Here is a 15,236-nt window from a genome sequence, read left to right as displayed (position 1 = left end):
TCACCAGCATGTGTTATGAGAATATCCTTGTGGCAGCGGGGGCGTGGCCAAGCATTAGTTTGTGAATGGAGGGCGGGATCAGGGAAGGTGAGTGGCCAAGTCATTACACCTGTTGTCCGTGTGCGTGTGTGCGTTCGCAGTGACTGAGCGAAGCTGAAAAGCAGCAACGTAAAGGAAAATAAAGTGTGTGAGAACTTCAGCTCCCACCTGCCGTGCTTCTGTACTCCACCCACATCAGGGACTTATTACAGTGATACTGAAACCTACACCCTGACCACAAACACCAAAGTCAGTCACAAACTGACACTTGGCCATGCCCCCGCTGCCCCAATTCTGTTCACTAATGTTTACACATTAATCCAGTCTCTTCCATTCATAGACCAAGGATGCGTGTGGATGTGGCCAGGGTCAGGTGAAACATGTTTCATTCGTTCAGTTGTACATTGATCATAATTGGCTTGCGTTTATGCAAGTTTTGACAGTAGGAGGGAATGGAGGTGCAGTCACATGGGCTTTTATATAGATTATTCAGTGCCAGTCAAAAGTTTGGACACACCTACACATTACTACTCAATACTTTTGTATTTGGACCATCTTCTACGTTGTAGAACAATACTGAAAACATCACAAATATGAAATAACATATGGAACGTACATGGAATTATGTGGGGGGGGGGAAATCGTTTCATATTTTCAGATTCTTCAAAGCAGCCATCGTTTACTTTGACACTTTGCACACTATTGGCATTATCTGAATCAGCTTCATCAGGGAGTCACCTGGAATGCTTTTCAATTAGCAGCTGTGCCTTGTCAAAAGTTAGTGCAATTTCCTGCCTCCTTAATGTGTTTGAGATCAAACAGTAAATACAATCCCGATTCCAAAAAAGTTGGGACAAAGTACAAATTGTAAATAAAAACGGAATGCAATAATTTACAATTATTGAATGTTGGACTCCGGCAGGGCTGCCCTTTGTCACCGGTTCTGTTCATAATTTTTATGGACAGAATTTCTAGGCGCAGCCAGGGGCCGGAAGGAATCCTGTTTGGGAACCACAGGATTTCATCTCTGCTTTTTGCGGATGATTTTGTCCTGTTGGCTTCTTCAAACCAGGACCTTCAGCATGCACTGGGGCGGTTTGCAGTCGAGTGTGAAGCGGCTGGGATGAGAATCAGCACCTCCAAGTCCGAGGCCATGGTTCTCGACCGGAAAAGGGTGGCTTGCCCTCTCCAGGTTGGTGGAGAAGTCCTGCCTCAAGTGGAGGAGTTTAAGTATCTCGGGATCTTGTTCACGAGTGGGGGAAGGATGGAGCGTGAGATCGACAGGCGGATCGGTGCAGCCTCCGCAGTGATGTGGTCGCTTTACCGGTCCGTCGTGGTGAAGAAGGAGCTGAGCCAAAAGGCGAAGCTCTCAATTTACCGGTCGATCTACGTTCCGACTCTCACCTATGGTCATGAGCTTTGGGTAATGACAGAAAGAACAAGATCGCGGATACAAGCGGCTGAAATGAGTTTCCTTCGCAGGGTGGCTGGGCGCTCCCTTAGAGATAGGGTGAGAAGCACAGTCACTCGGGAGGAGCTCGGAGTAGAGCCGCTGCTCCTCCACATCGAGAGGAACCAGCTGAGGTGGCTCGGGCATCTTTTTCGGATGCCTCCTGGACGCCTCCCTGGGGAGGTGTTCCAGGCATGTCCCCCCGGGAGGAGGCCCCGGGGAAGACCCAGGACACGCTGGAGGGACTATGTCTCTCGGCTGGCCTGGGAACGCCTCGGTGTTCTTCCCGAGGAGCTGGCCGAGGTGTCTGGGGAAAGGGAAGTTTGGGCTTCCATGCTTAGACTGCTGCCTCCGCGACCTGGTCCCGGATAAGCGGAAGAAGACGAGACGAGATAATTTACAAATCTCAAAAACTGATATTGTATTCACAATAGAACATAGACAACATATCAAATGTCGAAAGTGAGACATTTTAAAATTTCATGCCAAATATTGGCTCATTTGAAATTTCATGACAGGCTGGAAAAGTTAAAGGTACAAAAAAGGAACAGCTGGAGGACCAAATTGCAACTCATTAGGTCAATTGGCAATAGGTCATTAACATGACTGGGTATAAAAAGAGCATCTTGGAGTGGCAGCGGCTCTCAGAAGTAAAGATGGGAAGAGGATCACCAATCCCCCTAATTCTGCGCCGACAAATAGTGGAGCAATATCAGAAAGGAGTTCGACAGTGTAAAATTGCAAAGAGTTCATATCATCATCTACAGTGCATATCATCAAAAGATTCAGAGAATCTGGAAGAATCTCTGTGTGTAAGGGTCAAGGCCGGAAAACCATACTGGGTGCCCGTGATCTTCGGGCCCTTAGATGGCACTGCATCACATACAGGCATGCTTCTGTATTGGAAATCACAAAATGGGCTCAGGAATATTTCCAGAGAACATTATCTGTGAACACAATTCACCGTGCCATCCGCCGTTGCCAGGTAAAACTCGATAGTTCAAAGAAGAAGCCATATCTAAACATGATCCAGAAGCGCAGACGTCTTCTCTGGGCCAAGGCTCATTTAAAATGGACTGTGGCAAAGTGGAAAACTGTTCTGTGGTCAGACGAATCAAAATTTGAAGTTCTTTATGGAAATCAGGGACGCCGTGTCATTCGGACTAAAGAGGAGAAGGACGACCCAAGTTATCAGCACTCAGTTCAGAAGCCTGCATCTCTGATGGTATGGGGTTGCATTAGTGCGTGTGGCATGGGCAGCTTACACATCTGGAAAGACACCATCAATGCTGAAAGGTATATCCAGGTTCTAGAGCAACATATGCTCCCATCCAGACGATGTTTCTTTCAGGGAAGACCTTGTATTTTCCAACATGACAATACCAAACCACATACTGCATCAATTACAGCATCATGGCTGCGTAGAAGGGGGGTCCGGGTACTGAACTGGCCAGTCTGCAGTCCAGATCTTTCACCCATAGAAAACATTTGGCGCATTATAAAACGGAAGATACGACAAAAAAGACCTAAGACAGTTGAGCAACTAGAATCCTACATTAGACAAGAATGGGTTAACATTCCTATCCCTAAACTTGAGCAACTTGTCTCCTCAGTCCCCAGACGTTTACAGACTGTTGTAAAGAGAAAAGGGGATGTCTCACAGTGGTAAACATGGCCTTGTCCCAACTTTGAGATGTGTTGTCATGAAATTTAAAAATCACCTAATTTTTCTCTTTAAATGATACATTTTCTCAGTTTAAACATTTGATATGTCATCTATGTTCCATTCTGAATAAAATATGGAATTTTGAAACTTCCACATCATTGCATTCCGTTTTTATTTACAATTTGTCCCAACTTTTTTGGAATCGGTGTTGTAATAAAAACAATGACATGACATCCATCATTACTTTAAGACATAAAGTGTCTTAATTAATAAAAATAAACAAAAAAAATTAAATTAGGTGTGTCCAAACTTAGATAAAGTTTTGATTCAAGGTGGTGGCACTGTGCCCTTTTCTTCTTTTTTTTTTTTAACCGCAGTTTCATATTCAGACATTTAGACTTTTATAGTCAATAATGCACCAACAGCAAGTCAAACTATAGTAAAACTACATGAATGTCACATAAAAAGTAGACTTAATTAGGCGTTAGTGAAACAACATCTCTGAATATTCTCAGAGTATCTGTTATCTGAAACATTAGGGACTTGGACTAAAGTCTAAGAATTTTGACAATAACATTCCTGATTTCAGTAGGATGTTACTGCCTAGGAGCTATGAAATGTGAGTCACTCTAACCAACTGCTGCTCAAAACAGAATGAGGAGCTGAATTTTTCAGTTGGAAAGAAATAGAACAAATTAGAACAGCAGTTTCCAAACTAGATGCATAACAGCAGGCAGCACACATACTGCCATCATATTTGTAATAAACATAGTGGATTTTTGAATAATTATAATTATTAATAATTAATTGATGCTGATAGAAAAATGGCAGATACAATGTATAAAAGAGTTCCTTAGTAATTGCTATTATCATAAATTGTATAATTCCATGTTATCGTGATATTATAGTAGCTAATGTTTTGTGTTAACGCAGCCTTGATTTTCCCCCCTGGATGGAGCAGTTGTTCAAAAATGGTTTGAAATACCCAGGCGCTCCCACCACTCTACATCCACTCCTGGGCAAATCAACTCCAGAAGGGGGATTGTTCCCATACTTTCCATTGTATCTTTTCCACTCCTGGAAGGTTAGAAGGTTAAATGTCCACTAGAGGTCAGACCAGAGCTCAAACACACCTCTCCGTTCTTTGACCACACCACTTTACAGGGCACAAGTTAAACAGTATAGATAGCCAGAGTTGATGAGGCTATATTGATGTGTACACTGAGAAATGAGCAGAAGCAATGGCAGTGGTGCTGCTAACATAGATACTGTATCAGACCTTTAAACTATCAACTATTCCTATGGATGACAGAAATAGGTTCCACATAGGTTACCATCCCCATCATTTATTTTCCTAGTTTAATGTTAAATGTTGGTACTGTGTCAGCCCTGCGATAACCTGGCGACTTGTCCAGGGTGTACCCTGCCTCTCGCCCATAGTCAGCTGGGATAGGCTCCAGCTTGCCTGCGACCCTGTAAGACAGGATAAGCGGCTACAGATAATGGATGGCTGGATGTTGGTACTGTGTCAATGTGCACTGAATTGATACATACAACTAAAAGCAAGTATATTCTTGTATTCAGTACATCTTCAGGACTGATGAAGTGTTTATTTATCCTAGTAAATTTTGTAAGATAAAGCATCAAGACAACAGGACTGTAGGCTTGAGGATCAGAACACTGTAATCCAGATTAAGTCATTTATAAATGTAAACAGGAGCAATAATATGTTAAAAGATTAAAAGAATATTGTATTAAATTTGCTACATTCAATTTTGCTAATATGCAGATGCAAAGAAAAACCAGGGTATAAATTAAATCAAGCTTTTTTTCCTCCTTTTTTTGTCCAAAAGGGAGCAATTGAAGGGCATGAGAAAAACATGTGGGATAAAGTGGCAGGGGCACTGAGGCATCTTTGACAGGTGGGGTCAGTGTCAGGATAGATTCTGGCAAGTTTGCTTCTGCAGAGATGCAGACAATGTAGGACTTTAAATTGAAGTAGTCCATGTCTCACACAGAGTGAAGATTTATGCACTCTTTCAATTGCTGCCTGCCACATGTTATCTGAAATGACTAGCTTTAATTCTTCCCATGCACTTTTAACATGACAGAGAGGGGCTAGAAATGGTCTTTCTATCCGTGCTCTCACGGAAGGCGGTCGCATTTCTCTGCCTCTCCTCTCTCTTATCTTCCCTGCTTTTGCTCCTCTTGTCTCGTCTGTCTATTGTCTATACTTTTGAGAGACTCTCTCCGCACTGCTCTCCAAACTAAAAATCATGGAATTGATAAACTGGTCTCTTCACGCAATTGACAATTTTCTCGACGAGAAGCCTGGGTTCAGTGGAACGTTAGCAGCTGGCTACACAATGGACGCGTGGGTGAAGTGGCGGGTCGTGTGCCTGGCGGTTCTTTCTGTGGAGGACATTGAAGACATCTACCTATTCGGAACCATGATTACAGGACTTTTGCTGATTGGATTAGGCATTGCCCTGGTTTATCGAGGAAATCAGAAAACGGTGACAGCTGTCCAAAGCCCCATAAAGCTGCCCGACATGATTGAAGCGGTCGGCAGAGCTGTCGGCACTCAGACTGTGGCTATTCAGAACTTGAACCACAACATGGATAACATCATGGAGAAGCTTTTGGCTTTGCAAAGGAAAATGGATCGATTCGGAGACCAGAATGGACAAACAGAGTAGTCGTGTAAAAGAATGCGTCTACTTGCCCAAGACCAAACAATCCCAATCTTATCTGCTTTTGGCTCCCTCAGACAGCACTGGCCTTGGCCAAGGCCATTGCTGGGACAACTACTCCCCCTGAAGATCACTGCAGTGAGACACTCCTACATTCCTTCCCCCACTTCCCACGGTCGCCGCTTTTTACCCCCAGTGTGACTAGCAGGTGCGCGACCAGCGCCGTCATGGCTGCAGGAACCGGCTGCTTGCTTGCGCTGGGTTAACCCCCCCATGATCGCCCTCCCCCCCAAGTCCCAAGTTTTCATGTTGTAAAGTGTACTGTGTTATTTTGTGCTTATGTGCTGAGGTGGGTTTTTTTTAATGTTCCCACACTGTACTCCCCACAGAAGCATAGTGTGGGGGTTGCTTTTTTCTCCTCCCCTCCCCTCATGTTACTCTGCATTTTTTTCTTTTCATCCCTGTCTTCCTGTCCTGTCTACTCCCCCTTCGTCAATTGTATGTACGTGTATATGTACAGACGGGTTGATGGTCAATTTCGCTGGCACTTGACTAGTGACAAAGGGTTCATTCAGAAATACCCTGAATTAGGTTATATAGGCTGGAGACACACCCTTGCTGAAAGGGGTCAAGGGAGATGCAATCATTTACAGGGCTGCTGGGTGGAGCTGATGGGAAGGATGGGAAATGTTTCTGTTCAAAATCTCGGATTTGCAGGTATCTAAAAAAGTGTGACCTTGGTATGTCATGTTCTTTGACTAGGAATTCAAAAGATGAAAAAAATTGTGTTGTGGTACAGGTCAATGATGCTTTTCAGACCCTTCTGGGACCAAATACAAAATGCTGAGTTAAGAAGGACAGGTTTAAAGTGAGGGTTACAAACTATGGGGATGGATGACACTGTGAGCCCAAAATGAATCCTAAATTGCGACCATATGCAAAGGGACCCACTAACAATGGGGTTGTTTGGGTAGCATCTCCTACTGAGTGGCAATGGAGAGCAAAGCAGTGAAGCGGGATTGACTGGCCCACATGCCTGTCGCTCCACGTGGCACCAGTCAGGCCCATCCCCATCTCTGAAGGAAGACATCCAGAAAACAACTTTATGAATATTAGCAGCCCAGTAGTAATGCAGAAAATTTGGCAACGCAAGACCACCCTCTGACTTGGATTTTTCTAAAAATAACCTACGGAAATGTAGTATTTTCTTATTCCAGATGAATGTGGAAATATGCTTATCCAATTCCTTAAAGAAGGACTTTGGTATAAAGGTAGGGATTGCATTGAAGTAGTAAAGCAGTCTAGGCATAATTACCATTTTAACTGAATTAACTCTACTTGCCAAAGAGATGGGGAGAGACTCCCAGCGCTTAAGATCTTCTTTTGTCTTAATAACGGCTGGCTTCAGATTCATTTTAAACAGTCCTGCATATTCTCTTGTCACACACACGCCAAGATACGTAAAAGAGTCAGTTGTGACTTTAAAAGGCAGTTGTGTGAGAGACAGTTTGGATGCATTCGAATTGATTGTGAAAAGAATACTTTTAGTTCAATTAATCTTGTAGCCAGACACCTTGCCAAATGAGTGAATTATGTCCAGAGCAGCAGGGACTCAGAGAAGAGGATTAGAGCAGTACAAGAGCAGATCATCAGCGTACAGAGACAGTTTATGCATAACACCCCCTCGTTCGATACCTGTAAAATCATCCCTCTTCCTGAGTGATACCGCCAGCGGCTCAATTGCTATGTCAAACAAGAGGGGTGATAAAGGACATCCCTGTCTTGTGCCTCTCTGAAGGGGAAAATATTTAGAAATAATTCCGTTTGTACGAACTGCTGCTTGAGGTGCTGAGTATAGGAGTTTTATCCAGGAGATAAACCCAGAGCTGAAGCCAAATTTATCAAGTGCTGTAAATAGGTAATCAAACTCAATATGGTCAAATGCTTTATGAGCGTCAAGGGAGACCACAAACTCAGGGGTGGGTGCTGAATTTGAATAGATGACATTGTAAAGACGACAGAGATTACCAAAGGACTGCCTTCCCCTTATAAAACCTGTTTGATCGGGATGGATAATTTTGTGTACGACAGTCTCCAACCGAAGAGCAAGGACTTTAGCAAGAATTTTGTTGTCACAACAAACTAGACTTACAGGCCTATATGAATCACAGAGTGTGGGCTTTTTGCCCTTCTTTAAGAGGACTGATATTACTGCCTGTGACATAGTGGGGGGTAAAGAGCCTACCTGCAGAGCCTCTGCATAGACTTTGCACAGCAGTGGTGAAAGTTGACCAGAAAATTTCTTATAAAATTCAACTGGGAAGCCGTCAGGCCCTAGGGCCTTGCCACTCTTCATCAGTGTGATTGCCTGAATAATTTCAATCTCAGATATGCTACGATCAAGAGATGAGGCCTTCTCAGAGCTCAGCATTGTGAGCTGGAGAGACTGAAAAAAGTCTGTGCTACAGGAGTCACTAGGTAAGTCTGAAGAATATACGTTCTCATAAAATGTTCGAAACTGGTTGTTAATAGCCAACTGGTCAGAAGTGGTGTTCCCAGTTGATGTGGTGATTTCTGTTACTAAGCTATCTGCAGTGTACTGTCTCAACTGATGGCAAAGCAGCTTACTGGCTCGTTCCCCATGCTCATAATGTGTCATCCAAGACTTCAGAAAGAGACCCTGAATGTGTGCAGATGTTAAAGAATCGAGTTCTGTCTGCAGTGCAATGCACTCCTTATACAGGTCAGCAGATGGGACAACAGAGTGTCTTTGATCAATATCCTTAATAGAATTAACTAATTCGTTCATGCGTTTTGACCTCTCCCTGCAAGTACTGGCAGAGTATGATATAATTAGGCCACAAAGGTAAGCTTTCAAAGCCTCCCAAACAGTCCCTATGCTTGTCCCAGAGTCCATATTTGTTTTTAGAAAAACATCAATGTTCATAGACACAAACTGGGTAAAATCCTCATCTGATAAAAGGCCTGGGTTAAATCGCCATGTTCGATGCAGGGGTACGTGTTCAGGAAAACAAAGTTGCATTACCACTGGGCTGTGGTCTGAAATGACCATGCTCTCATATTCAATAGAGTTTAAGATAGAAAGTATTTTTCTGTCCAGCAGGAAATCTATTCTAGAGTAAGACTGGTGAGGAGGTCAAGAAAAAAAAAAAAAAAAAAAAGATGTTTTTGCTGTTGGATTCTTAAATCACCAAGGATCCACAACCCCATAGGAATCAATGAAGGAGTTAATAACTCTAGCAGAATTTGACAGTGGCCTAGGTGTGACGGCTGAGCGGTCAAGGGAGCTATGGAGAACACAGTTCCAATCCCCAGATAAGATTAACTGATGAGAATTTAAGTCTGGTAGTACTGAGAAGAAATCTTTTTGAAAAAAAAAAAATCAGCATTGTCCCAGCTGGGGGCATAAACACAGGCCAACACAACTGGTGTGTTGTGCAGGTTACCCTGCACAATAACATATCGTCCATTCTTATTGGTAATAGTGTTAGACTGGACAAACTGCACCTGCCTGCGAATCAAAATTGCAGCCCCTCTACATTTAGCCTGAAATTTAGAGTGGAAAATTTGGGAAAAACCATCCCGTTCAAGTCTGGTGTGATCTCTCCGACAGAGGTGCATCTCTTGTAAATAAACAATGTCAGCCTTTAGTTTCTTTAAGTGGGCAAAAACTTTACTATGTTTGGCCGGGTGGTTAAGGCCCTTGACATTCCAACTTACAAAGGTAGTAGCAGCATCACTAAACTGGTATGGCTTAGTCGTGGTGGATGACGACCCACATAAAGCCTTACTAGGTAGAGGGGGGGAGGGAGGAGTGAAAAAGTTCAACTTAAAAACACTAATAACATAACAAAACCGAATCTCAGAAAACACATTAAACTGTTTGAAGTTATTCAATATACCCATCTGAACCACAGGTCCAGAGCCCACACCGACATAACCCAAACCCTGCCGGTCTCTCTCCCAAGGAGAGACTGCATCCAACCCAGCAAAACACTCGTATCCCAAAGTGAACAGATTACCTAGCGAGACTGAGCTGCACCAGAATCATTTTAGATTTTATCTTGATACATGTATATTAGCTAGATTATTCAGCGTTGCAATGTATATTATTACAACCCCGATTCCAAAAAAGTTGGGACAAAGTACAAATTGTAAATAAAAATGGAATGCAATGTGGAAGTTTCAAAATTCCATATTTTATTCAGAATAGAACATAGATGACACATCAAATGTTTAAACTGAGAAAATGCATCATTTAAAGAGAAAAATTAGGTGATTTTAAATTTCATAACACCACATCTCAAAAAAGTTGGGACAAGGCCATGTTTACCACTGTGAGACATCCCCTTTTCTCTTTACAACAGTCTGTAAACGTCTGGGGACTGAGGAGACAAGTTGCTCAAGTTTAGGGATAGGAATGTTAACCCATTCTTGTCTAATGCAGGATTCTAGTTGCTCAACTGTCTTAGGTCTTTTTTGTTGTATCTTCCGTTTTATGATGCGCCAAATGTTTTCTATGGGTGAAAGATCTGGACCGCAGCCTGGCCAGTTCAGTACCCGGACCCTTCTTCTACGCAGCCATGATGCTGTAATTGATGCAGTATGTGGTTTGGCATTGTCATATTGGAAAATGCAAGGTCTTCCCTGAAAGAGACGTCGTCTGGATGGGAGCATATGTTGCTCTAGAACCTGGATATACCTTTCAGCATTGATGGTGTCTTTCCAGATGTGTAAGCTGCCCATGCCACACGCACTAATGCAACCCCATACCATCAGAGATGCAGGCTTCTGAACTGATAACTTGGGTCGTCCTTCTCCTCTTTAGTCCGAATGACACGGCGTCCCTGATTTCCATAAAGAACTTCACATTTTGATTCATCTGACCATAGAACAGTTTTCCACTTTGCCACAGTCCATTTTAAATGAGCCTTGGCCCAGAGAAGACGTCTGTGCTTCTGGATCGTGTTTAGATACGGCTTCTTCTTTGAACTATAGAGTTTTAGCTGGCAACGGCGGATGGCACAGTGAATTGTGTTCACAGATGATGTTCTCTGGAAATATTCCTGAGCCCATTTTGTGATTTCCAATACAGAAGCATGCCTGTATGTGATGCAGTGCCGTCTAAGGGCCCGAAGATCACGGGCACCCAGTATGGTTTTCCAGCTTTGACCCTTACACACAGAGATTCTTCCAGATTCTCTGAATTTTTGATGATATTATGCACTGTAGATGATATGTTCAAACTCTCTGCAATTTTACACTGTCGAACTCCTTTCTGATATTGCTCCACTATTTGTCGGTGCAGAATTAGGGGGATTGGTGATCCTCTTCCCATCTTTACTTCTGGGAGCCGCTGCCACTCCAAGATGCTCTTTTTATACCCAGTCATGTTAATGACCTATTGCCAATTGACCTAATGAGTTGCAGTTTGGTCCTCCAGCTGTTCCTTTTTTGTACCTTTAACTTTTCCAGCCTCTTATTGCCCCTGTCCCAACTTTTTTGAGATGTGTTGCTGTCATGAAATTTCAAATGAGCCAATATTTGACATGAAATTTCAAAATGTTTCACTTTCGACGTTTGATAATGTTGTCCATGTTCTATTGTGAATACAATATCAGTTTTTGAGATTTGTAAATTATTGCATTCTGTTTTTATTTACAATTTGTACTTTGTCCCAACTTTTTTGGAATCGGGGTTGTATATAATAGCATCACTACTATGAAAAAGACAAAATAACATGAACAAACATCAAATAAAGCATTGCCCACTACCTGGGCGTAACATCATGAAACTTGACGTGAGGAACCGTCTAGTTTGGTGCTAACAGCTAACTAGCCTGGTTGAGCAGAGCTAAATAGGCTAGCTAGCACCCTGGCAGCAAGATATAAAAACATTGTCATTTCAACCAATTGGCGATATAAAAGTTCACCACATCAACGCAACACATCACCATGTCGGATCGAACAAAGAGAACAAAACAATGCACGAGTCCCAGTAACCTAACAAGATGATGAAGGCTCGTAAATATACTTAGCTCAGGGCAGGCTGTAGCTAACACCCATCCGGCCAAGAAAACATTACCTCGGCATCTAACTTAGCTACGTAGCACCCAGGAGAGTCAATGCAAAGTCCTTTGCCTTAATTGGGTTTGTGAAGCTGTCGCTGGCCGTCAGACTTGGTGGTGAGTAGCAACACAGCTGGGTATCTCAGCCTGTACTCCACACCATCACAGTCCCTAAGGATCTTCTTGACGCCTCTAAAAGCAGTACGTTGCTTAACCACAGTCTGCGTGTAGTCGGGGTGTATCCTGATTTTATCACCTTCTGGTGTCGTCAGCTCTTTAGCCTTGGCTGCTTTGCGTAGGATCGCCTCCTTTTCCTGGTAGTAGTGGCACTTAATCACAAAGGCTCGGGGTGGTTCCCCATCACCAGGTCGGATGCGCAGAGTCCGGTGGGACCTGTCCAATGCTGGAGAACTGTCCAGCCCTAGTGTGTCCTTTAGCAAACCTGCCATAAACGCCACAGGTGCCTTCCCCATCTCCCATCCCTCCTTCACTCCGCTGATACGGAGATTGCACCTTCTTGACCTGGCCTCGAGATCCTCATTCTTGTCCGAAATGGTTTTAACGTCCTTTCTCAGCTGTTGAACTTGTTCTTCCAATTTGGTGATGGAGTCTGAGTGGTTATTACACGCCGACTGAAGGCTCTCCACCGTGTCCTCCAGCACCCTAGTCCGGCTGCTAACATGCTCAATGCTACTCTTCAACTCCTCTCTCAGCTGAGAGATTTGCTGTTTAAGCTCCAGGGATTGTGTCCTGGCATTTTTGTCAATTCTTTTCAGCAGGTCATCCTTTAGGCACTGGATCGCATCTAGAATGGTGTGAGATGCCTCACTCGGCACGGCTCATACCGGAACCCCCGTACTTTTGTATTACTAAGGATAAGCTATATCATGTGATGCAGGACACTCAAACTAAAGAGATGATGAGACAGTTTTTGGTCCCAAAAGAGCCATAGGGAACTTTTTCTCAACGTGACTCATCATAATCTTATGGCTGGGCATTTGGAGCAGGATAAAACACAATCATCTCATGGCCTGTTTCTATTAGCCAGGGATTCACACCAATGTCCACAGGTGGTGTGCGGCATGTCATGAATGTCAGCTGATAAATCCAGTGGCCACACCAAAAGCGTCATTGCCTACTGCCATTGATGGAGATCCCCTTCGAAAGAATTGGCATGGATCTCATCAGGCCATTATATCGATCTGCACGTGGGTATCACTTTGTGTTTGTTATAGTGGATTATGCAACACAATATCCGGAAGCAGTGCCTCTTCGCAATATCTCAAGCATGCAGTGTTGCGGAGGCACTCTACCACGTTACCTCCCAAGGTGGGATTCTGAAAGAAATCCTGACTGATCAAGGCACTACTTTTATGGTCACGCATACTGCACAAATTACTGGGGATTAAATCGATTCATACTAGTGTTTATCATCGACAAACGGATGGGCTGATCAAACAATTTAACCGAACACTTAAGAACATGATTCATAAGTTCGTTCACAGGGACGCTAAAAACTGGGACAGATGGCTCGACCCTCTGTTTGCAGTGCACAAGGTCCCACAACCCTCCACCGGGTTTTCCCCATTTGAATTGCTGTATGGGTGCAAGCCCTGTGGTGTCCTAGACATCATTAGAGAAAAGTGGGAGGAGGGGCCTTTTCAAAGCAAAAATTAACTTCAATACATTCTTGTCATGAGAGCAAAACTCCACACACAATCACATAATCCAGGAGAATTTGCAACAGGCCCAAGAACATCAAGTTTGCCTGTACAATAGAAGGGCAAATGGAGTGGGTCACTGGAGGCTGGGTGTGAACGGCGAGTCATTAGGGTGATCAAAGGATCACCGGGCAATCCTTTGATCACCCTAATGACTCGCCATTCACACCCAGCCTCCAGTGACCCACACCAACATGATGCCTCAATGACACCTTAGATGAGCTGGTCATCAGAATTCTGATTCTGATCCAGGAGAAGATAAATATCTGATACTCCCTATTAGTCAGACAGAACTGAGGAAGCCTTTTGGACGAGAGGTGAAACGTTTTCAAGAATTTTCAAGCAAGTCCAGTTGCCCATTTCTACAACCCACAGTTTACTATGACCTGGATGATTGAGAATCTTCACAGACATATGAGAGTTGTTACAGTCTGCATCACTAAGGCTACATCCACACGACAACGGCAACGAGATGTTATTTAAAAAAATATCGCGTCCACATGGGCAACGATCAGTAAAATATCAGGTCCATATGGCAATGCAACGCTTGCTGAAAACAATGCAATACACATGGCACACCTCTAGGGGCGCTGTAAGACGGTCCCTTCGGAGACACCAGAACAATAGAAGTAAGGACGCATGCGCATAAACTATTATGCGCGAGACTTCATATTAGCCACAAAGTCAGAAAAATCTGTTCGTAAAATTACATTATAATGACCAAATACAATGAAAAGTATTTTTCCAGTCTCACCTGTGAAAGGTAATCCCATGTGATCTCGTTTGGACGGTAAACCTGTTGGTACAGTTAAACGCAGCACATGAATGAGGCATCTTTATTCTCCGCTTTAACCCATCCAATATGGCGGCGAGGATGATGTATGATTCTACGCGGAAGGCGGCGTCTTTAATGGTCCGGAATAAATTGAATGCTACACGTTGATGGATTAATTTGTTCTTCTACGCCCTTTTTGAGGAATGCATTGTAGGACTTAAACCAACATCTGAAGAGGTGAGATCGCTCCTTTTTTTTCCCTATTTTTGCTGGCGGGATTGACTCTGCCCTAAGGGCAGAGTCTCTCACTCTCTCACTTTGCACCATTACACAATAAATATTCACAGTGAAAATATTTTGTAAGCGCGTTTCATGAACCAAGTTATAGGATTTGTTGACAACCTCGCATCGAGTTCGTTACACTTCTACCCGGCGTGAAGCACTCACAGTCATGTGGTTGTGACGTCATCGTAAACGAATCCGTTCTACTCATCCAGACGACTTCGCAACGGCAACGTTGCCAGATCTTTCCACTCTGGAACCTGTTCTCAAAAGATTGCGTTTTGGGGCACCCAAAACGCCGGTGCCGTGTGGACGCCAGGCCGAAACGATAAACAATTGTATCGGATTCACCTGAATCCGTTGCCGTGTGGACAGGGCCTAAGCCATCTCTTATTATACCCTCAATCAATCATCAATTTCATTTCAAAATTCAAAGTGGGACCTACAAATTATGGAGCTTAGAAGCTGACTAAAAGATCTAAATGTATATGAAATTTTGTATATTTGAAGAGTTTAAGTCTG

At 43.5% G+C, this 15,236-nt stretch overlaps 1 protein-coding gene across 6 annotated transcripts in view; it reads right to left on the bottom strand.

The window, feature by feature from the left end:
* The window catches only part of sh3glb2b (SH3-domain GRB2-like endophilin B2b), a 123,331-nt gene that overhangs the window by 24,501 nt on the left and 83,594 nt on the right, over positions 1 to 15,236 (bottom strand). The gene's annotated exons all lie outside the window — the stretch shown is intronic.

This window comes from Neoarius graeffei, chromosome 28 (assembly GCF_027579695.1).
Source record: "Neoarius graeffei isolate fNeoGra1 chromosome 28, fNeoGra1.pri, whole genome shotgun sequence".
Classification (NCBI taxonomy): Eukaryota; Metazoa; Chordata; class Actinopteri; order Siluriformes; family Ariidae; genus Neoarius; species Neoarius graeffei.
The sequence above is the reverse complement of the archived record's forward strand: the minus strand, read 5'-3'. Positions and strand labels throughout refer to the sequence as shown.